At 40.9% G+C, this 25,248-nt stretch overlaps 1 long non-coding RNA gene across 6 annotated transcripts in view; it reads right to left on the reverse strand.

Annotated features, from left to right (window-relative positions):
- LOC144617182 (uncharacterized) overlaps positions 1-25,248 on the reverse strand; it is a 185,032-nt gene that overhangs the window by 79,547 nt on the left and 80,237 nt on the right. For 4 of the 6 annotated variants that reach the window (XR_013557367.2, XR_013557365.2, XR_013557366.2 and 1 more), the window contains one exon: positions 4,262-4,392. This is a non-coding gene — a long non-coding RNA (uncharacterized LOC144617182). Of the gene's footprint in view, positions 1-2,722; positions 3,266-4,261; positions 4,393-25,248 lie in introns of those variants that run through there. The other 2 variants (XR_013557370.2, XR_013557369.2) reach the window with 2 other exon arrangements.

Genomic DNA, 25,248 nt, shown 5'->3' on the forward strand with positions numbered 1-25,248 from the left:
AATCACAGGTCTGCAATCCAACAACCGGAGAACGACCTGAACAGGGTTCTTTGTTAAGAATATAGAATTTATAGGGGCACCTGGGTGGCTCAGTTGCTTAAGCATCTGACTCTTGATTTCGGCTCAAGTCATGATCTCAGGGTTCGTGGGATCGAGTCCCGCATCGGGCTCTACACTGACAGCACTGAGCCTGCTTGGGATTCTTTCTCTTCTTCTCTCTCTGCCCTTCCCCCACTTGCACTCTCTCCCTCAAAATAAATAAATAAACATAAAAAAAAAAACAAAACAAAACAGAGAGACAAGCTGTTCACAGAGTCATAATAGTAAAAGCTCTAGAGGCGTCTGGGTGGTTCAACCAGTTAAGTGTCCAATTCTTGATTTCGGCTCAGGTCATGATCTCATGGTTTGTGGGATCAAGCCCCATGTCGGGCTCTGTGCTGATAGCACGGAGCCTGTTTGGGGCTCACTCTCTCTGTCCCTCTGCCCCTCCCCACCTCAAAATAAATACACAAATATTAAAAAAAAGAATATAGAATTTATAACGTGGGAAACTGTTAACAAAATGGGAAGGGGTATTCGAATGTTTGGGGCTGCCTAAATGGCAAATGATCACCACACACACACTTAAACTTAACCTCCTATGGACTCTTTCTTGGGAAGCAACCAAAAGAGACTGCTGGTGTTTCAGCACCAAACAAGGGAAAGTTTCAAGAAACAGAGAGATACAAAATTAGGAAATGGGAGGCCTAACACGGGAGGCAGGCAAAAGAAGTTGCCGAGATGATAAGCAGGAAAATGAAGTCTGCACAGAGGGATGGGTATGGGGAAGGGAAAGAATCCGCTAGATTACCTGATGTTTTCAACTCTTACCAAAGTATTCAGAGAATTGTGGGAGGCACAGAGAGCGCTGAACACTTGGGGGTGGGTAAGGCAAGTATTAACCCTAAGAAAATAAAAAGAGATCTCAGAAAGGAAATATGAGGGGCGCCTGGGTGGCTCAGTCAGTTGAACGTCTGACTTCGGCTCAGGTCATGATCTCACAGTTCCTGGGATTGAGCCCCAAGGCAGGTTCTGTGCTGAGGGCTCAGAGCCTAGAGCCCGCTTCACATTCCGTGTCTCCCTCTCTCTCTGCCCCTCACCCCACCCTCACTCTGTCTCTCTCTCTCAATCAAAAATGAATAAACATCAAATTTTTTTTAAAAAAGGAAGTATGATCTTAGCATGCTATATGTCTCAGGCATGAACAGGGTTTGCACACACATGATACTGTGGACACGCCATATTGATGATGGAAGGGATGGTGTATGTACATCAGGAGGCTAGGGTAAGAAGGGAAAAAGGATGCACTGGAAGGGAGAATACAGTGGTGTACAGGTGTGAGCTCTTCATCTTCTAATTTAGGAAGCCAAGCATAGTATGTAACTTTTAAAAACCAAGAAATACTAATAAAAGCATGTTACTTAGAATATGGAAATAAGGGGCATCTGGGTGGCTCAGTCGGTTGAGCGTCCGATGTTGGCTCAGGTCATGATCTCACGGTTTGTGAGTTCGAGTCCCGCATCGGGCTCTGTGCTGACAGCTCAGAGCCTGGAGCCTGCTTGGGATTCTGTCTCTCTCTCTCTCTGCCCCTAACCCACTCGCATTCTGTCTCTGTCTCTCTCAAAAACAAATAAACATTAAAAAAATTTTTTTTAATGTGGAAATAAACACTTGAAGAAGGTTTTTAAAAATTTTTTAATTATTTTTTAAGAAAGGTTGTTTTTTTTTTTAAGTTGAAAATTGTTGCCGTGGGGCACAATATTAGGGTAGGAAAGGGTGAAGATTGCTATTTTTTTTTAAATTTATTCATTTACTTTGAAAGAGAAAGAAAGCTTACATGGGAGAGAGGGAAAGAGAATCCCAAGCAGGGTCCTCACTGTCAGTGCAGAGCCCCAGGCAGGGCTCAAACTCATGAACTGTGAGATCATGACCTGAGTCAAAATCAGGAGTCAGACACTTAATCCACTGAGCTACCCAGGTGCCCCAGAGATTGCTGTTTTTCAGTGATAAGCCTGATAGCATTATTTCACTTTTATTTTTTTTTATTTTTTTTTTATTTTTTATAAATTTTTTAATTTATTTTTGGGACAGAGAGAGACAGAGCATGAACGGGGGAGGGACAGAGAAAGAGGGAGACACAGAATCGGAAACAGGCTCCAGGCTCTGAGCCATCAGCCCAGAGCCCGACGCGGGGCTCGAACTCACGGACCGTGAGATCGTGACCTGGCTGAAGTCGGACGCTCAACCGACTGCGCCACCCAGGCGCCCCATCACTTTTAAAGTCATATACATACATACATATGTCCATATACACACTTATACATACATGCTCATACATATTAATTAATAATTTTAAATTAAATGCAGAAAAAGCACCTCTTGAGGTTCATTTGTAGCCTTCCTCTCTTAAGATTCCTGCAACTGCTGTCTCAGATTCTCTCCCCTTTCTGTTGCTACACCTGCTCATTCTATAAACCATTCTCTACTCCTGTCAAGATGACAAACTACATTAGCCACTGGCTCCTTCCTGAAAATCAACCCTAAAGAAACTACAAAAGCCAGAGGGGAAACTCGAATTTGAGGAACTAACAACAAAGAATAAAATAAAATAAAGCACTATAAAAAGTCTCTGGGAAGTCTGCAGACTCAGGAAACGGATGGGGGGGGGGGCGGGGTTGGCAGGGACATGGCAGGGGGTTGGTGGGGAGAATGGCTTCAGCCTGGGGAGGGCAGCCAGAGGAGGACAACTTTCTGTTGCTTCTCCCCGAGGTGGACAGTCAGTTTGTTAATCACCACAGAAACTGGCAGCAACAGCTGAGACTGCAGGGGTCAGCAGGGTACAACAAGGGCAGAGCAAAAGCCCCAAGGAAGTGAGGAGGGATGAAGAGAGGGAATGTGCACTGACCAGCTACCCTTGGGTATTCACCACTGGATCCCTCCCACTCTGAACCCCCAGGGCAAGGAGAGCAAATCAACAGAGACTGTAATGTTTTTAGAGTCTAGAGCCTGTTTCCCATTTCCCTTAAATAGGAAATACACACTAGAGAAGTTATTTCTGGATGGTGGGCAAATGGGAATGATCACCAACAGTTCTGTGGCCCCGGGGCTCTCTTCCCTGGCTTTAATTCACTTACAGGTACATCAATTAGAGTCTGGGCTGGAGCCATGTCCCAATCCATAACCATGTGTAGTAACTGGTAGTCAAAGGGAGCAAGAGAACTTGGGGCTAAAAAAGACAAAAAAACAGAAAGAAAAAAAAAAAAAAACAGAAATCCAAGTAAGGATTACAGCTACTATGTTAGAAAGATAGGCAAATTCGACAGTATAGACCACATGAATCAGAATTATACCAAGAGATGGAATGAGAAATTAATGACAACAAATACATTAAGAAGTTAAGGCTGATGTGGGGAGCCTGGGTGGCTCAGTCAGTTAAGCGGCAGGCTTTGGCTCAGGTCATGATCTCGCAGTTCGTTAATTCGAGCCCACATGGGGCTCTGTGCTGACAGTTCAGAGCCTGGAGCCTGCTTTGGATTCTGTGTCTCCCTCTCTCTGTCTGCTACTTCCCCACTCATGCTCTGTCTCGCTCTGTCTCAAAATTAAATAAACATTAAAAAATTTAAAAAAATTTAAAAAGTTAACGCTGATGTAAGCAACATGACGTAAGAATAAGAAAACATTTAAAAAGGACCAAATTGAGAAGCTCCTGGGTGGCTCAGTTGAATAAGCATCAGATTCTTGATTTGGGCTCAGGTCATGATTTCATGGATCATGAGATCGAGCCCTACATCGGGCTCTGCACTAACAGTGCAAAGCCTGCTTGGGATTCTCTGCCTCTAAATAAATAAACAAACAAACAAACATTTTTTTAAAGGGGACCAGACTGAATATAAGGTATGAAATAAGTAACCGCTGAAGTAGCTAAAACACTAGTTAAGATATAAAGCAAGATGGATAAAGGTGATGAATAAATCAGTGAGTTGAAAGCTCAGATGGACAAACTCTCCAAGGGTCAGCAGTTAAGGGTAAAGAGAGGAAATACAGAAGAGAGCTCGAAGACGTGGAGGGTAGGAGCAAGAGTACTAACACGTATGAGCACTGGCTTTGTGGCCGCTTGACCAGGCTGACTCTGGTTTCCCCACACCCCATTTCCTGTGCATTTCCATTTAGATGGGCCATAAGCAAGATCCCTGTGAAAGGTTTGCAGGGCACTGTCGCTCACCTGCTAGCTCACCTCACGACTGTGAAGCAGCCGGGGAGTTTCCAACAGCTGCACCTTCTGCAGATCCCCACGAAGATTCACTGACCCCCAGACCAGGGGTGTTTGCTAATCATGATATAAGGCTCTAGTTTCTGTAGGAAACACATAACATCAAGATTAGAGGCAACAGGAACTAAAAGGAGTTTTGGTCTGTCCTCACAGGCTCCGGCTTGTGTTTATGGGTTCCGGCTTGTCTTGATCACCCCCTCTTTACTTCCATCTTTCATTCCAAACCTCCTGACTCCAACACTCGACGTAAGCACCATAGCCTTATAAAGACTCTTTAACCAGTGTTCACATTTCATAAGGTCAAATCCCTGCAATATATATATTCCCCTTCCCTCAAAGGGGAGTATATATTCATATTATATTATCTCAAATTTTAGTTCTAGGTGTTTTTGGATATATTTGTAAATTTGTTCCTTTTCTCACTCTGGTCCTGAACAGGGACTTTGTCACCTTTACCATATTTCTTGAATATTGAGTACTGCTTCCAATACATGTTTTCAGTATAATGTCATTCTCAGTCTTATCTGAAATAAATAAATATATGTATATATATAAATATATTTAAATTTTAACAATATAATATATTATATTATAAATATAATTATAACTAATATATTATAAATTATAATATAATATAAATATATGATATTTATATTTTAACAATATACATATATTTATTTGTTTTTTTTCATATATTTATATATGTGTGTGTGTGTATATATATATATATATGTGTTTGTGTGTGTATATATATATATATATATATATACATATTTAAGCCATTACATTGGAAAGACAATTTGAAAGATAAATACAAAACTCTAGGTTAAAATTTATTTTTCTTTAATATTTAAAAAGTATTTTCCCATTTGTCATCTTGTGCCCACTGTCTAACCTAATTCTTGTTCTCATTGATGATCTCTTTATTTTCTCTAGAAATTTTTAAAATTCTTTCCTCGTCTTTGAGGTTCTTAAGTTTTATTTTGATGTTTCTAGGTTTGGAGTTTTCCTTATCTTATTTTAACCTGTCCCCTCTTTCTGTATTTGGGTATAATAGAGTCCAATTAGAGAAGCAGAACCATTAGGACATGTGTGTGTGTGTGTGTGTGTGTGTGTACAATAATAATTATATATATATATATATATATATATATATATACATATATACATATATATATACACAAAAAACCACTAAATTATTTGTTTAGTTAGAAGAAATATACAGATATTGATAAGTTCAAGAAATTAATAAGTAAACATGAATAAGGGTCTTAAAGGCAGCCACACTTGAACAAAAATAAAATAATTTTTTGAGCCAGGAGAAAACAAAAAGAAAATGCAATAAAATATGAGATATGGTAGGAGAAGTCATTTCTAATACAACAGCAATTACAATAAATGTAAATGGAGTTAACTCACAAATTAAAAACAAGTATACTCTAATAGTATTAAGATATAAAAATAAAATCCAAAAATATGTTGTCTATGAGAAATATTCATAAAACCAAAAGACGCACCAAAAAAACCAGCAATGATAGTAGCTGACAAAAAATGAAGTTGATGTAAAAGGTAAACAAAACAGGGGCGCCTGGGTGGCTCAGGCAGTTAAGCATCCGACTTCGGCTCAGGTCATGTGAGTTTGGCTCCGCATCTGGCTCTGTGCTGACAGCTCAGAACCTGAAGCCTGCTTTGGATTCTATGTCTCCCTCTCTCTGTTCCTCTCCCACTCACACACTGTCTCTCTCTCTCTCAAAAATAAATAAAGATTAAAAAAAATTTTTTTAAGGTAAACAAAACAATAAAGCAAGAAGATATAAACATCACAAACATATATGAACCTAATAATAGGTTACAGTAACTGACAGCATTCAGAGAGTAACATAAAAATAGTTGTAATTTTTAATACCCACTTATCAGAAATTTATTAAGTAAACAAAAATTAAGCAGATTTTTATCTAAATGGTATAATTGGTAGGCTTATACTATTAATTATACTGTTCACATCTTTGATAGGTATGTTCTAATGGTATGCTGTGTATAATAAATATCTTCATATATATATATGTCATAATAGTTCATGCAACAAATTGCAAATATACATTTTTAGAAACACCCACAAAGTAATATGAATGTATCAGGCCTACATGAAGTCTCAATAAACTCACCAGGAGCAATGTCTTATACATTACATCTTCCAAACATAATGAAATAACTTTAGGAATAACTAACAGAATTTCTTTAAAGGTTCCATACTTTAAAAATACCACATTAATGGGGTGCCTGGGTGGCACAGTGGGTTAAGGGTCCAACCTCAGCTCAGGTCATGATCTCATGGTTTGTGGGTTTGAGCCCTGCATCAGGCTCTGTGCAGGCAGCTCAAGCCTGGAGCCTGCTTCGGATTCTGTCTCCCTCTCTCTCTGCCCCTCCCCCACTCATTCTCTTTCTCTCTCTCTCTCTCTCTCTCTCTCTCAAAAATAAATAAACATCAAAAAAATTACAAAATTAAAAAAGCCACATTACTAAATAACTCATAGGTTAAAAATGAAATTATAATCAAAATGAAGAAATATCTAGAATTAAATGAGCATGAAAAACACAAAATGTATGGGATATAACTAAACAAATATTTAGAAGAGCATTTACACATGTAAATATGTTTATCAGGAAACAATAAAAGTTGAAAAGAAATATACTCAGCATCCAACTCAAGAAGTGATCAAAAAGAACATCAAAACAAGGAAGAAAAAAGAATATAAGAAAGGATATAATGAGAAACAAAATAATAATTTTCTTACATGGAGGAAATTTTAATAAGAATAAAAGTTCTGTTTTTGAAAAGATTACCAAGATAAACCTCTGATAAGACTGATAGAAGAAAAGAGGTTAAAAAAAAAACGACTAAGTAAAACCTGATCAAATAATGAAGATGAGGAAATAATTAGAGATTTTGAAAGCAAAGATAGATAAAAGGCATAAATTTCTTGAAACTACACCAAATGCCAAACTGGCACAAGAAGAAAAACGTAATTTAAAATAGATTCACAAGGATTAAAGAAATTTAACTGGTAGTTAAAACTCCACCCCAAAGATCTCTAGACCTGGATGCTTTTAAAATGGACTCTGTTAAACTTTTACAAACACAATTCCCATGTTAGAGAAGTTGTTCAAAAAATGCAAAAAGAAATTATAATTCTTAGTTCATTTTATGAAACTAATATAATCCCATTTCCCTTAAGGCTTATGGATTTTAAGCCATAATTCAGAAGACGTTCCCCACTCCCAGGTTATAGAGGAATTTATCCACATCTTTCCTGGTCTTTCCTTGTAAGGTTTCATTTTATTTTTACATTTATGTCTCTGATCCATTTGGAATTTATTCTGGTACGTACTGTAAATAATAGGTCCAATTTTCTCTATTCCCACAAGGCTGGTGTGCTGCAGCTGGCTCATGGCAGCTCATAAGAGCTGACTGTTAAATCTTGAGGAATTTTGTGAGCTGATGGTTAAACATAGCCATTATTACAAAATAGAGAAAATCGATTAAATCTAATCTAGAAAGAAAATCTAAATGGCTTTGAGTATGCTGATGACTTTTTAGATATAACACCAAAGGCGTGAATCATGCAAGAAATAATTGCAAAGCTGGACTTCATTGAAATTAAAAACTTCATGGGGCGTCTGGGTGGCTCAGCCAGTTAAGCTTCCGACCTCAGCTCAGGTCATGAACTCGCAGTTCGTGAGTTCGAGCCCTGCGTAAGGCTCTGTGCTGACAGCTAGGAGCCTGGAGCCTGCTTTGGATTCTGTGTCTCCCTCTCTCTCTGCCCCTCCCCTGCTCGCACTCTGTCTCTCTCTGTCAAAAATAAAGAATAAACATTAAAAAAAATTCTTAAAGAAATTAAAGACTTCTGCTTTGCAAAAGACATTGTCAAGAGAATGAGAAGACAAGTCACAGACTGGGAAAAATTATTTGCAAAAGACACATCTAACAATGAACTGTGATCCAAGCTACACAAAGAACTCTTAAAACTCAACAGTAAGAAAAATTTAAAAATCTGATTTATAAAAGGACAAAAGACTAAATAGACACCTCACCTAAGATGATACACGGTCAGCAGATGAACATTCGAAAGGAGGCTCCACATCATGTGTCATTAGAGAAATGCAAACTGAAACAACAATCAGATACCACGAACACTTATTGGAATAGCCAAAATCCTCAACGCTGAAATCCCAAACACTCTCATGAGGATGTGGAACAATGGGAACTCTCATTCAATACTGCTGGAATGCAAACTGGAAGAACTTCTGGGGAAGACAGTTCAGCGGTTTCTTACAAAACTAAACATGCTCTTACCATGTAATCCAACAATGGCCCTTCTTGGTATTTATTCAAATGAGTTGAAAATGTACGAAAAACCTGCACCCAGATATTTATAGTAGCTTTATTTTCAACGGCCACAACCAAGATGCCCTTCAGTAGGCAAACGGATAAACTGTGGTACCTCAAGACAATGGAATATTACTCATTGCTAAAAAGAAGTCAGCCGTTAAGCCACGAGATGACAGAGGTATCTTAAACACATATTACGAAACGGAAAAGGTCAATCTGAAAAGGGTACTTACTGTATGACTCTAAGTATATGACATTCTGGGCAAAGCAAGAGACAAGAAAAAAATTAAAAAATAAAAAGAAATCAGTGGTTGCCAGAGGTTAGGGAGGGAAGAAGGATGAATCAGAGAGCAAGAAAATTCTTAGGGCAGTAAAAGTATTCTGTATGATGCTATAATGGTGGATATATGTCGTTATATGTTTGTCAAAATCCACAGGATCTACAACACCAACAGTGAACCCTAATGTACACTTGAACTTTGAGTGGCTATTATGTGTCACTGTAGCTTCATTAATTGTAACAAATGTACCAACCACTCTTGTGCAGGATGTTGATAGTGGAGAAGGCTCATGGGGGACAGGGTTATATATGGGAATTCTTTTTACTTTTCCCTCAATTTTACTATGAACCTAAAATGTCTCTAAAAAATAAAGTCTAGGGGTGCCTGGGTGGCTCAGTCACTTGAGCGTCTGACTTCTGCTCAGGTCATGACCTCATAGCTCGTGGGTTCGAGCCCCAAGTCGGGCTCTGTGCTGACGGCTCCAAGCCTGGAACCTGCTTCAGATTCTGTGTCTCCCTTGCTCCCTGCCCCTCCCCTGCTCATACTCGGTCTCTCTCTGCCTCAAAGATTAACATTAACTATTTTTTAAATACAATAAATAAAAAATAAAGTCTCTTTAAAATAACAAAACCAAAACGAGACATTCTCTTCCTTCTATTTTATGGGCAGATATTGGAAAGCTGGGTCATGCCAGGTGTTGGTGGAGAGATGACAATATCATGCTCTGCTGGTGGGCATGTAGACTGGTGCAACCCGGCAAATCGAAAGCACCATTTGGTCAGATTAAGTGTGAACATAACTAGAACCCCTTCCTGAGGACCTATCACAAAGACAGTCTCACATACATCTATAACGGGACATACAAGAAGTTATACAATTCGAAGTTGTTCATAGGGACAGAACATTGGAGACTAGCTAGGTGCTCATTACCTGTGACTGGGGAAGCACTTAGAAGCCTACACACTTGAAATACACATGGAAACATGTATAATATTAAAAATATAGTGAAAAAAGGATATAGAATAAAGTATAGAACACAGTACCATTAAAACTACATTTTTATATGGACCATCAAAGAACACATACAAACTAAAAGATGCACATTAAAAAAATACATTGGAACAGTTTCCTATGTGGTAGGAGGGGAATAGGAGGAAGGAACGTGTATTTTAAAATGTTAGTAAGGCACACGTCTGGGTGGCTCAGTTGGTTAAGTGTCCAGCTCTTGATTTTGACTCGGGTTATGGTCTCACAGTTCATGGGATTAAGCCCCCAAGACAGGCTCCACACTGACAGAGCGAAGCCTGCTTGGGATTCTCTCTCTCTCTCTCTCTCTCTCTCTGCCCCTACCCCACTTGCTATCTCTGTCTTTAAGTAAAAATTTTTAAAAACTTAAATTTCGGGACACCTGGGTGGCTCAGTTGGTTAAGCATCCAGCTGCAGCTCAGGTCATAATCTCACAGTCCATGAGTTCGAGCCCCACGTCGGGCTCTGTGCTGACAGCTCGGAGTCTGGAGCCTGCTTCGGATTCTGTGTCTCCCTCTCTCTCTGCCCCTCCCCTGCTCATGCTCTGTCTCTCTCTGTCTCAAAAATAAATAAAAACATTTAAAATTTTTTTAAAAAAATAAAATAACTTAATTTTTTTAATGTTAATAAAAAAAGAAAAACTAAATTAAATAGTATCTTTGTGTAGACCAATGCTAATAATATGCCATAAACTGAAGGGTATGGTTAATTTAAATGCCTGCACCTGAAATCCAACTAAAGCCAGATGAAGACAATTGATAGATAGGAAGAAAGAAAGAAAAGAAACCATTCTCTGTCTACTTAGGGCTACTGAAATACCACCACGACCACCACCACCCCAGAGAGTTCCATTCTCAATCCACTTGACCTTGGTCTCCTATGGAACTTTGAAGCTCTTTATACAAAAACAGTTAAGAAGGCCTTCTATTTCAGGAAGTAAATTCCATCCATCCAAACTTCTGTCATTTCAGTAAGTCCTCTCCCACTTTCCACACCTTGTGCTGCAATTTCTGGTTTCTCTGCTCCCTGCTCCTTACAAAGCTGATATGAACTACACAAATGGAAGAACAGAGGAAGGGTCTCCTTACAGAGGGGTAGAGAGAGCACTGCAGGGAGAAAGGACAGCACGTGCCAACCCACAGTGGCCTATAGGACACATTCGGAGAACTGCATTCAGGCATTTAGAACTCTGGTGTGACTGCAGTTTGGAGTGAGAAACAGAGGCTCCCAGAGATGACTCTTCAGAGGGGAGATGGTGTCAGATCAATTCACAAGGGAATGTATGGGAGTCTAAGGAGTTTGAATTTGGACCTGAGGCAAATGCAAAGTCATTCAAGAAGGTTAAGCAAGAAAAGGAGTGACTTGATTGGATTTGTGTTTAGAACCACCACTCTGACAGCAATGTGGAGAAAAAGGAGGGCAGGAAAGGGAGAGCCAGTTAGAAAGATGCCTCAGTCATCCATACCAGAGCATTCATGAACTTAACAGAAGACCAAAGTAGTAGCCTGACTCTCTTCCTGGGTTTGGCATACACTTGCAAAGCAACGGGGTTGGACAAAATGGTTTCCACAGGTCCCTCCCAGCTTTACGATTTTCAAATCCCACTTACTTTATATTTAATCAAAGAAGGGAGTGATGAGGCATAAGCTAGAGAAATTTGCAAATTTGTGCTCAACATGCAGAACTCACATTCAGCAGACAGGAGGCATTAAAGGCTATACATGACGCTGATTGCCTAGATAATTCTCTGTGATCAAGCACACTTTACAATTAATGATAATTTTTTTTTTATTCAGGTGAGATCTGCTGTTTCTAAAAGTTTTCATGTTTGAAATTTTATGGAAAAACTCTATTGAGTTTAATGCTGAATATTCCAAATAGCAGCAGAAATATTTTAACATCACTAGAGTCACTTCTGCGTCTCCCATCACAAATAAGATTGGATTTGATAGAAAAATCTAGGGCATTGCCATGACAATTACCAGGCTTAATCTTAGTTCCACTTAGGCTTTATATAACTCCAATCAGACAAAAAGCAGAGGGCTATGAGGGGCAGAGATGGGCGCTCACTTCTGCCTCTTGTTACCACAGTGTCCCGACTCCAACAGTAACGCAACATGACATTAAGCCACTGGTTCTCAGCCCTGGCTGCAGGTTAGAATTACCTGAGGATCTCTGACAAATTGCGGATGCCTAGGTCCTGTCCCTAGAGCTTCTGATTTAATTGGTCTGGAGTGAGAAGGCTTTAAAATCTTCCCAGGTGATTTTAATATGCAACCAGGGTTAAGAAGCACTGCACTAGGTAATTATCACAGCAATTCTCAAGGTGCCGCCCAGGGATGGCGAGAAGTTGGCAATGCCTTCCAAGTGGCGGCCGGTCTGGATTCATGCGTGTTTGGATTCTTCCATGGTTTGGCAAAAATAATAGACCTATCACATTAAAAATAAATCAGCTCTATCATTAGCATTCCATCTAAAGGGCACCAGTGTTTTCACAAATCCTGTTTGATAGTTTTATAGAATTGTTTTAAATAGAGCAAGGGGAAGGGGGTGGGGGGAGGAAGAGAAGGGAGGGAGGAAATGCAGAGGTCCTACCAAGAGCCTTCTCCCGTAAGAGTCTGAGAACCTCTGGGTTTAACAAGAAGTTGGGTGAAGTGCAAGCAAACAGCAGTTGTTCAGGACACCACCTGCTTCCCTTATGCCCTCGGGGTATTTTGAGCTGTGTCATTATTATAGTCTTCTACCTTATAACACAAAATTGCCAGATTTTTTTTTAAGGATAGTGGATCAGAACATTGCCAAGTGACCTATCAGGGTCTCTCTCGCGGTCTCCCTTTTAATAAGAAGTGTGGGGGCACCTGGGTGGCTCAGTCGGTTGGGTGTACAACTTCAGCTCAGGTCTTGATCTCACAGCTCGCGAGTTCGAGCCCCACATTGGGCTCTGTGCTGACAGCTCAGAGCCTGGAGCCTGCTTCGGATTCTGTGTCTCCCTCTCTCTCTCTACCCTCCTCTGCTCATGCTCTCTCTGTCTCAAAAATAAATAAACATTAAAAAAAATAAAAAAGAAGTCTGAAATCAATAGAACACGTTCACTGCATCTTTTAAGTATCACAAGTAGGTCTTAGGAATCATATGCCATCTTGTTTCCAACTCTTAGATTTTATTCATCAGACTGCTGAACTGTTTGTTAGTTGTTGTTGTTTTCTTTTCAGAGACATACCCCATCCCAAATTTTTCTGATATTCTTGCTTTTAACTGTTGTGTCTGAGTCAAAGCAGCTAAACATGATACAAATTCAATGGCATTTCCTTCAAGACTTAACTCATCTTTCTGGGCTTGAAATACTGTACAAGCAATGGCTGGCCCCACCCAAACCGTACAAATGTATTTTTCACCCCCAAAATTACAGATTTCAACAAGAGACCCATTCTACTGAATACTAATGAGGATGGAGAAGTGAGAATACATAGACCTCACCTTGCCATGGAAGCCCAGTATCTCACCCTTCATCACGTGCTATACGTGACCGCTGATAATCTGAACTGTATCCAGTTCCTTTCACTGTCCCCACTACTCTAGGCTGAATGTTTGTATTCCTCCCAAATTCATCTGTTGAAACCTAATCCCCAATGTCCTGGTATTTGGAGAAGGAGGCTTTGGGGGGTGATTAGGTCATGATGGCAGAGCCCTCATGAATGGGATTAGCGACCTTACATAACAGACCCTCGAGAGAGCTCCCTTTTCCCCTCTGCCGTTAGAGGACAGCGAGAAGACTGCCATCTGTGAACCAGAAAGTGGGTCTTCACTGGACGCTCAATCTGTTAGAGTCTTGATCTTAGACTTCCAGCCTCTAGAACTGTGAGAAATACATTTCAATTGTTTATAAACCACCTAGTCTATGGGATTCTATTATAGCAGCCTGCACTGAGTGACACCGTTTGTCAACCTGCAGCCTCTTCTTTTTCTTCCCAAGGAAACTGAGTTTTATATGGTTGTGATTAAAGTCTCTGGGATCCTTAAAATAACTATGCGTCCCCCTTCAGATCGACGTTCACATTTTCTGGCATATTAAAAGTCTGGTTGCTTAGGATGGTCTTCATTCTCAGAGTAGATGTGGCAAAGACCTCAAGGGCTCTTGTTATTCATATGGGTAGGGGTCTTATTTATGGTGTCCTTTTTTTATCATTTCAAAAAATTATTGTTATATACAAATATAAATATTTGTCAGTTTCTTGTCACTGCCATAGCAATGTTCCAAAAAGCAGATGACTTAGAAACAAGAGAAATGTAGGGGCGCCTGGGTGGCTCAGTCGGCTAGGCGTCCGACTTCGGCTCAGGTCATGATCTCGCGGTTCGTGAGTTCAAGCCCGGCGTCGGGCTCTGTGCTGACAGCTCGGAGCCTGGAGCCTGTTTCGGATTCTGTGTCTTCCTCTCTCTCTCTGACCCTCCCCTGTTCATGCTCTGTCTCTCTCTGTCTCAAAAATAAATAAATAAATTAAAAAAAAAAAAAAAGAAACAAGAGAAATGTATTGTCTCATAGATCTGGAGGTCACGACTCTGAAATCAAGGTGACAGCAAGGCCATGCTCCCCTGAAATCCGTAGGTGAAATCCTTCCTTCAGTTTCCCTGAAGCTTCTTTTGGGTTTGCCCTCAATCTTTGGTGTTTCTTGGCTTGAAGATGCATAATTTCAGTCTCTGCCTTTCTTGTCACATGGTGATCTTCACTGTGTGTCACTGTCTTCACAAGTCCATCTTCTTATCATTTTATTTATTTTTGAGACAGGGAGAGACAGAGCATGAACAGGGGAGGGTCAGAGACAGGGAGACACAGAATTTGAAACAGGCTCCAGGCTCTGAGCTGTCAGCACAGAGCCCGACGTGGGGCTCAAATTCAAGAACCGTGAGATCACGACCTGAGCTGAAGTCGGCCGCTTAACCGACTGAGCCACCCAGGCGCCCCTCAAGTCCATCTTCTTATGAGGACACCAGTCATGTTGAATTAGAGCCTACACTATTTCAATATGACTTCATCTTGACTAATTATATCTTCAATGACCCTTTTTCCAAATAAGCTCACATTCTTGGTAGTAGGGGTTAAGACTTAATATGGGGGGCCACAATTCAACCCATACCAATATCCAAATAGATTACTTAGGGATTTTTAAATTGCTTTAATTAAAGCAAAGGAGAAAACGGAAGGAAATTTCTCTGCTGGTTATTTTGTACCAAATTTTAACTTTCTTTAATGTTCACTTATTTTTGAGAGACAGAGACAGAGACAGAGACAGAGCGTGAGCAGAGGAGGGGCAGACAGAGAGACACAGAATCTGAAGCAGGCTCCAGGCTCTGAGCTGTCAGCATAGAGCCCAATGCGGGGCTTGAACCCATAAACCGTGAGATCATGACCTGAGCCAAAGTCAGATGCTTAACCAACTGAGCCACCCGGGCACCCTTTTTTTTTTTTTTTTTTTTTCATTTTTCTTTTTTAATGATTTTCTACCAAATTTTAGTCGGGAGTTTATCTTAAAACCTTGAGTCACATTGGAGGGGTGAGTATTTGTTGGGAATATTCAAAGTTACCGTCTTTATTACTGTGAAATATGAGAATCGAAAAGAATGAGTGGAAAAAACTACTCTAATTTTTGAAAGCTTTTTTTTCCTGTTTGCAGCGCTTAAGATAACTTGAATCAGAAAGACCTTGATGATATAAAATGTTATTCCTTGAGGGTTTTTTTTTACTGGTAAAATGACCCACATTTTTTCTATGCTATTGAATGAAATTCTACCCCTCATTCTATTGAACTAAAAAGAATATCCCTATCAAGGATCTAATGTCATGAAACCAAAGAGAAAGAAGTTTAGAATTTTTTTCTCCTTTCACATAAACTTACACTAAAAATTCTTAAGATTAAAGATACGGATATGAATAGATAGGTAGGCAAATATCAAAACTCCCCATAGCGTTTTACTTTTCCACTACTACTGTAAAAGTATAAAGCACTACCTAAAAAAACTGAGAAGACAGAGTATGGGAGTCCTCACTTCAAATAACACTAAAGATTCTCCTGAGCGTGGGGTCAGAATGTCCTCATCCACACTGCCCCAGATGTAGGTGAGTATGGTCGTGTTCACGCCTTGCAGTGACAGGTTGTAAGTGACAGAAATCCAACTCAAACTGTGGTAAGAAAAAAAAAAAGATTTGTAACTAATTAAACAGGGCTGGTCAAAGTGGTCAAACCATGTGACCAGGACTCAGCTCTCTCACACCTTTTCCCTCTGCTTTCTTTTGAATTGGCTTGGCTCTCCACATGGAGACACCCAGCAGGCTTACACCTTCCAGCTTCAAGCCCAACAGAAAGGAAATACATCTCTGTAGTTTCAAGAGGGATCCATGCATGTGCCCTCTTGAACTGTAGCCAAGGAGACGGGAACCCTAATTAGGCATTCTGAGAACAGTGCCCACTCTGGGATGAGGAAGTTGGATCAGCGTTAACCTGAACTCCAAAGGCTGAGTGGGGGAAAGACCATGCCTTACACAACATCAAGAGCTATTATCCGGGGCTCTGAGTCTGGGTGAGCAAACACAACCAATGTCCATTTCGAATGGGGATAAAGAATCCAGAATAGGAAGAGGTCTACTTGGAGAGATGAACCAGACCTTAAGTCTCCTCTTTCCAAAGCTGTGATAAACATATACAAGTAAATGTTACTTTTTCTGTGGTCCATCAAAAGTAGTGTGTCAAATAGTAAGCACTCTAATGCTATGACGACGTGAGTGAACCTTAGAAACATTAAACTAAATAAAAGAAGCCAGACACAAAAGGCCACCTATATGATTCCGTTTATATAAATATGCAGAAAAAAAGTGCACGCATAGAGACAGAAAGAAGACTGGTGATTGTCAGGGATCAAGGACAAAAGACAATGGGGAGTGACCACTTCAGGGGTGATGAAAATAATTTAGAACTTGATACAGGTAGTGGTTGTACAACATCATGGATGTGCTCAAAGCCACTGAATTGTACACTTTAATATAGCTAATTTCATGCTGTGTGAATTTCACTTCAATTTTTTTTAAAGGGGAGGGAGAGGAGTTTAAAGAGTCTGTGCAAGACTTAAACTGGGTAGAAATCCTGATCTTGCCTTTCTTTCCATCTCTATTTTTGATCACCTGCTTAAGTACCAATGCAGGTTCACAGACCTCTTTACTTTTGTGCCTATCAAGCATTCATCCTGCACTCGAGGAATTGGCCTTCCCTTCCTTGCTTCTCGGCTAAAACCAACCTGACCATAAAGTTTTAGGTGGTTTTATAGGACTTGGTCTTTGATCACTCACTCCCTCCTCAGCCTCCCTGCCTCCAGCAAATCGGGAGCTGGTAAGCTTTGGCTTAGGACATACTCTATTCCCTCATTTCCTGCCTTCTACTAAAGTGCTACTGTTTTTAGTGCATAAGAGTTTAACTAACACTGAATTGATGAATTCAATTTCTAATTTGTGAAATTCTGGGAGAGTCTCAATAGATACAGACCCCCACAACAACCTGCCCAGAAATGTTTCCAGAAGAGAGTCCAGTCATTTGAAAGACAGCTCTGGTGGGTTTTGCTAAAGGCTTTATTTCTACAGAGTGTCATGTCAAATCTTTAGTCTGAAGTTTCTAAACTCTGCACAGTTACCTGGAAATTGGATGGAAACCACAAGGAGTCAAGCAGCCTTGACTCCTTGACTAGTGTGTGAATAGTGTGTGAATTTCTATCTAGATCATACCTGTGAAACTTCAGCGGTTCAAAGAAAGACAAGAGTAATTGTTTAAGACATATTTTAGGGAGAAAAATAAATTGGTATAGTGGGTATGAATCTCAGTGAATAAATTCTGGGGTGCCAGAAATAAAACTTTATTCTTTTATCATAAAACTTAATTTCTATATGGGAGGCCTAATCCCCTCAGACAACAGGAAGTTCCCTGGTCAGTTGGAAACCCTGAGACTTGCCCTTGGGTTGTGTCTAAGTTCCAGGAGGTCAAAGTCATGCCAAGTTTGGGGAAGGGAAGCCTCTGGTCATTGGCTGCAGCCCCTGCAGGGTGGCTAGGACATCCCCTGATTCCGTCCATCTGACTCTATCCCTTCCTTCCAAAGCCACGTGTGTGGGCATCACCATCATCTTGTGATTCTTTGCTTGATTAGGATGTGGAAAGCTGCTGGAACCTACAGACTTGTCCACACCCTCTAGGCCTACACTCTGTGAAGACATTCCCTTCTCTGGGGTCTTTCAACCTCCTCAGGACTCTGTCTTGGTGTTAACAAGACCCTTTTGGTCTCAAATTGCTCCCTTTCTTTCTAGGCTTTTATCACTTTCCCAGCACTCTGCTTGGGAAGCAGGATATAGAGACTCTCCTTCTGATTTTTGATAAACTCTTGACAAACCCATCTCACATCAACTTCCATCTCTCCCCACCACCCCCTAACATGTACATGCACGCGCGCGCACACACACACACACACACACACACACACACACACACACCTTGCTAAGGAGAATCTCCTAGCAGGGAGCCCAGAACTCAGAGAGGCTCGACTGAGAGAAAGGGCAAGGTAGGAAATGGAAGGGTTCCACTGTATTTTTTTTTAATATATTCATCTTGTCTTGTTCATTTGAAGACTGCAGACTAGACTAATATAACTTTACATCTACTTCCCCATCCCCCACTGCCAAAAGAAATAGTGGACAAAATTCTGGACATAAGAATGCACCTGATTTCAAGACATTTACCTTGATTCTTTTCTCCCACCCAAGCTGGGGCAATGACCACCTCCTAGCCATCTCCTTGCATAAGCTTCCTTGTTGTGAGTCCCACTGCAGCAAGGGGATCCATTACCACCTGAGACACCTGCTCACTTATACACTCCAACCTCAACATGGTTATAAAGAGGAGTATGCCTACCTTGGAAAACACTGAAAATAATGGCTTACGCCTCTTAAATGTGTAAGACAATGTTTACATGCATCTTAATTTAAGGAGAAGCTCAATGAGCACTTGTGCCCACACAGATGTTACTGCATTCCATTCTCTTTATCATAATTTTGATAAGTGCCATCTACTCTTATTAAATTTGCATGTGGGTATACTGGTTGGGGGGTGGGGAACAGTGTTTGCTCCCCAACTGGATATTAAGCTCCCAGATGGTGTTTTATTTTGCTTTAAAAAAAAAAAAATCTATGCCTGTTTATTTACAGGCTGGGAAACTGAACATCTCCTCTCCCCAACACAGCAGAAACAGGAACAGCTGGTTTCAATCAATGGGAGTTTTTAACGATGATAGCAAGGATTCACAACTATCACACACCCTCATTTTCAGGTGAACCAAACGTACTGTATTTGGGTGTTTTGTTCACCTCCGTGGCAGAAACCCTAGCAGAGGCCTTGGCCAATGAAGATTGTATTCAGTCACCGCCTATGTACAGTTTATACCTAGGACCTCCTGTCCTTTTGCTTAGGCACCTGAGTGGGGTGGTTCTGCCCTGCATCCGAGCTGGGAGCTCCATGTTTTACAGTCCACTTTTTATCCTATTATTTTATTCTGTGTGTGCAATATCATGCTCTGTTTATAGAAGATGCCTCAAGAAATTCTTGCTAAAGAGGAAGGATGAATGAAAATCATACACTATTAAGGCTAAAATAATCTTGAAAATTTATCTACCCTTTTCTGAAACCTTCAGGCAGGCCATACGCTCAAGCCAACCCAAATAAATGAGAACTGACTCAGTATTTTTAAACCTCCAGCAAAAATTTCTAAATCCATTTTCGTAAAATGGTATTAATATGGCATTGAACAACTCTGTCTAAAACTTCCCCACCACATCTAACATGAACGTGACAGAGAGAAAACACACCAGACTGAGGACTAGAAGGTCTGCAATGGGGCCTGTCTGTGACCCACAGGGCTTGACCTTGGCAGCATCATTTACCTTCCAGGGACTTTATGTACTTCCTCTGTAAAATTAGAGGGGTTGATGAGAGGATCTCTAAGCTCATTTAGACGCAAATTCTATTAAACCTCCTCATTTGTGTGCCAGGATACGAAAAGTGAGGCTCTTTTCATATGGCAGCTTGACTGTATGTATTTTTCCCTTGCTCTCTTTGCCACTTTAAAGGGATAGAACACAAATGTTTTCTCTTACTCTCCTGGGAAGACTTAAAGATTAGCAGCCCCTCCTGCCATAACGTTTGATCAGTCTTCATTAGAATCATTTTATAAAATTTAAAATGTATAAGATTTCCTCTAGGGAAAATAGAAAGACACATCAGTGTTTGCTTGATCAAAATATTTTTTTGATAGCTGGGATACATAAAACGGGCCTTCGCACATGGACATCATCAGTCTTTTGTAGTATTACTATAGGTTTGTGCCTGCGAGTATAGGAATTCTGATAGATTCTACGTTGTGCAATTCCCATCGAAAAGGAAAAAGACTATATATGTGGAGTTTTTGCAATTGCACGCACTGCATTAAAAAATATTCCTTATAGGAGAGAACTTCCATTCTAACTAGCCACCATGAGAACATAATCCTCCACATAAGATTTCTCACGCCAGGTATATCCAAAAGAATTGAAAGCAAGGTCTTGAAGAGGTATTTGCGTTCATGTTCATAGCAGCATTATTCACAAAAGCCAAGAGGTGTCCGTCGAAAGATGAACAGATAAACAAAGTGTGGTAAATCCGTACGATGGAATATTATACAGCATTAAAAATGAATGAGATTCTGACAGATGCTATAACATACACGAACCTTGCAGACATTATACTAAATGAAATATGTCAGTCACAGAAGGACAAATGTTGTATGATTCCACTTACAGGAGGTTATCTAGAGCAGTCAAATTCATAGAGACGGAAAGTAGGATAGTGATTACAGGGGCGACGGTGGCAGCGGGAAATGGGGGGGACCTATTGTTTAATGGCTCCAGAGTTTCAGTTTTGCATGGTGAAGAGTCTTGTGGATACATGGCGGTGATGGCTACAGAATAATGTAAATGTTCTTAATGCCATTGAACTGTGCACTTAAAAATGGTGAACATGGAACTTAACAGAAGACCATGGGGGAGGGGAAGGAAAAAAAATGGTTAGACAGGGAGGGAGCCAAAACATAAGAGACTCCTAAAAACTGAGAACAAACTGAGGGTTGATGGGGGGTGGGAGGGAGGGGAGGGTGGGTGATGGGAACTGAGGAGGGCACCTGTTGGGATGAGCACTGGGTGTTGTATGGAAACCAATTTGACAATAAATTTCATAATAAAAAAAAAAAGATACAAAACTTAAAAACTTTAAAAAAAATGGTGAACATGGTAAATCTGGCATGTCTATTTTGCCACGATTTAAAAATACAATAAAAAATTATACAAATGATTGCGGGGGCACCTAGGTGGGTCAGTGAGTTAAGCAACCGACTTTGGCTCTGGTCAGGATCTCAAGCCCCACGTTGGGCTCGCTGCTGTCAGCGTGGAGCCTGCTTCGTATCTTCTGCCCTCCTCTCCCCCTAGCCCTCTCCCCCTCCCCCACCTCTAAAAAGTAAATAAAGCATTAAAAAAATTTTTTAAGTATAAAAATGATTGAAAGAATCATCTGGAGTAGCTTCCGGCTCTATACATTTCACACATGGTTCTGCTCTGCTGTTCAAACACTTCTAGTACTGAAAGCTGCAAGACACATTGATATCACTCTGTGTCACCTCTGGCTCCACACCTTCAGCTCATGATGCCACTACGGTGGACAGAAGGAGTATTCCTGAAAGCCATTCCCATGCCAGATGCCTAGGAATCACGTAACTACGCAGGGAAGTGCTTGTGGTCCCCATAACTGTGTCCCACTAAATGCAAACTAAAGGTACCCTTGGCTCAATTTCCTCTTACTTGGATCCCCGAAATGCCCCACCTGTTCTACCACCATCCAACAAAAGGGGAAGCATGACACAGGGAAAGTCAAACGGGAAAGAAACAGTGATCTGAACTGATTGCAATTAAAATGAATTGCTTTTGCACATGTTAGAAACACAGACGAATATGGGGACATGCGTCTAGCCCATCTCCTAAGACGTTAGAAGGAGCCCATGTCGATGAGGGCCTTGAAGGGTAAGTGTCCCTGGCTTCTCAGTGAATTCACCTCTGAACTCCCATTTCACTAAAAATCCTGTCTAAATCAATATCTTTGCCACTGGTTTTGCTCTCACATGATATGTGAACTGCCAGGTCAAAATTCTTTGCACAATGATCCTCTCGGGTAGATATTCTATATCACTTTTTATATTCTCTCCAAATATGTCTAGTCTTTTTAACTTGACTTTGCAGCTATTGTTTTTCAAATATTTTATAATGCTTGCATCTGTGTGATCTATCACAGATTGCAAACGACTTGAAAACAAGGAGATTCAGTGGCATACAACAGACAATCACAGGTCTGATAAATGTACTTGGACAAGGTAATACGTGTATGTGTGTGCAGGGGTCTTCTCTGAAAGCTTACCAAGTGTCCATATCCATCTTTGGGTGTGGAATCCAGATATGGACACGGAACTCTGCCCAGTGTTTTAAAATTTTATTTTAGTGTGTGTGTGTGTGTGTGTGTGTGTGTGTGTGTGTTTACTACAAAATGTATCTACATCTGCATCAGTTAGGAATTGAGTTCAACCGTGAGTAGGCAGAGACCTGAAAAAAGGATGGTTTTAGATTTATTTCTTTCTTGTGTAATAAGAAATCCAAAGGTGAGCCGCGCAAGGCTGCTGTGAGAAGTCCCTGTTGTTAGGGGAAACCGAGGTCACTTTCAGTGCTTTTCTGAGAGTGCTCATTCTTATCCTTATGCTTTTAAGGTGGCTGCTTAGAGCACCAGCCTTTTGTGGGCCCTCGTATCTTCATTCGGAGCAGAAAGAAGGATAAATGAGGAAGGAAGGCAAAAAAAATGCTTCTTCGAGGTCTGTCCCTTTTTCAAGGAGTGTTCTTGAGAGTTACAAGTAACTTGTGCCTGTGTCTGATTGGCAACCCTCGGTGGAAGGAGTGAGATGGGGAAAATTTAGAAATGTGGTCTCAGGCAGGACATAGGTTTACCCACAGTGAAAACTGGGGCTCTTGGGCCACAGAGAAGGATGGGTACAGGGTAAAATACCACCACTTCTGCCCTGGTCCCAGGCAAACTGGGAAATTGAATCTCTGGCGGCCCCTTGCCTTGACTCTCCCCCACTCCCACTCCTACTTAGGAAGCCACATCGTACTTCAGAGAAAAAACCAGAAACTCATTCACACTTAGGGATAATGATAAAAAATTTTAAATGCTACTTTTCCCAAGAATGTGTGTTTTAACCAGGAACAAAGGCTTGAATTCAATATTCATGTACCAAAGGTAAGATACAGATAAATCGGTTTGGGAAAGAACGATTGGATTTGGATTCCCTTGTCTCTAAAAATCAGACCACACAGACAATGCTCCTATTTGGGTTTTTTCCCTTAAGTAATCTCTGTACCCAACATGGGGCTTGAACTCCCAACCCGGAGATCAAAAGTAACATGCTCTATCAACTGAGCCAGCCATGCGCCCCTGCATTTTTTTTTAATATTCCTGTTTTAACTTCAGTCCATTTCTTTTTTTTTTAATTTCTTTTTTTTAACTTCAGTCCATTTCTTTTTTTTTTTTTAATTTCTTTTTTTTTAAACTTCAGTCCATTTCTTTTTTTTTTAATTTTTTTTTTTTTAACGTTTATTTATTTTTGAGACAGAGAGAGACAGAGCATGAACAGGGGAGGGGCAGAGAGAGAGGGAGACACAGAATCGGAAGCAGGCTCCAGGCTCTGAGCCATCAGCCCAGAGCCCGACACGGGGCTTGAACTCACGGACCTGAGCCGAAGTCGGCCGCTTAACCAACTGAGCCACCCAGGCGCCCCTAACTTCAGTCCATTTCTGAGCACTAATGGTAAATGTGTTACCCACCGTGAATCCTGTTTTTGTTTTTGTTTTTGTTTGTTATTTGCCCATATCGCTCATCATTCCGCTGATTATAACTCAGCAGTACATATATTTTTCCCCTGAAATGGATGAAAGTCTTTTCCACACTAATACTAATTGGGCTTTAGCGCTGTGATGTTTACTGGCTCTTTATTATTCACACAGCCATCGAGGAGGCACGGTGGAGAAGCACTCTTCATTTCATGTTGTGGTTCCTCGATAACGGACCTGCCTCAACACATACTTGGGCAGTACACGAGAGACGGTCAGAGACTTCTTATTGCCCCAAGTCTGTCAAGTGGGCATTAGGCAGAAAACGAAGTTTAGTTTCCTACGCCACAGTAAAACACGTGCTTTAAAAAGAAATACAACTGCCTCTGAGTTACTGTGGGGTCTTTGGGCAAATATTTCTGCAGCCAGCTTTCAGAACGGAAGGTAATAACTGACATTTGTAGAGCATGTTCTGGTTTATAAAGCATTTTCACGTTTATCGTCCATGACAACTTTTCTCTGCTCTCGGCTGCTAGCAAATGGGGATCTCAGTGCCACAGCTCTGAGATGGCTTCTGGGACAGAGCTTTTGAGTTCCTCAGCCTCTAGAATGGGTACCGGCACTTTCAATAGCGGCCTCAGTCATAGGTTTCCAGAAGTAAGAGCAGACTGACCACTTCCTGAACTTTTTCCACCCCAAAATAAGGCTATTCCCATTGACGCCAACAGTTCCCTGCCAGCCAAGTCCATGAGGAAGCAAGGATTACAGAAAGAGAGGGATGTCGGAGGCTAACAATGTTATTCTTCCTCTGTTCTCATTCTGTGCTGACTCAGGACACCCACAGGCCAGCAAACACTCTTATGTTTCTTTGGGCCTTCAATAAATCAATCACTGAAACTCTGAGTTGACAGAAAACGGAAAAGATCTGAAGACCAACCAGACAGGCCTATATTCTCCAAATGGGAAAGGGACAAATTTCATCTTCTGGAAGGAGAAACAGGATCCAGAGCTGGGAGTTCCCAGGGAAGAGGGGCAGACAGGGTCATAGATAAAAGGGCCTTGTGTCATCCCACCTTCTGAATATTTAACCTCTCTGTCTGTCTATAAACATGCTCAAGCATCCACCATCTTTAAAAAAAGAAAAATACTGGGGCGCCTGGGTGGCGCAGTTGGTTAAGCGTCCGACTTCACCCAGGTCACGATCTCGCGGTCCGTGAGTTCGAGCCCCGCGTAAGGCTCTGGGCTGATGGCTCGGAGCCTGGAG

The sequence above is a fragment of the Panthera onca genome, chromosome A1, assembly GCF_046562875.1.
Source record: "Panthera onca isolate mPanOnc1 chromosome A1, mPanOnc1 haplotype 2, whole genome shotgun sequence".
NCBI lineage: Eukaryota > Metazoa > Chordata > Mammalia > Carnivora > Felidae > Panthera > Panthera onca.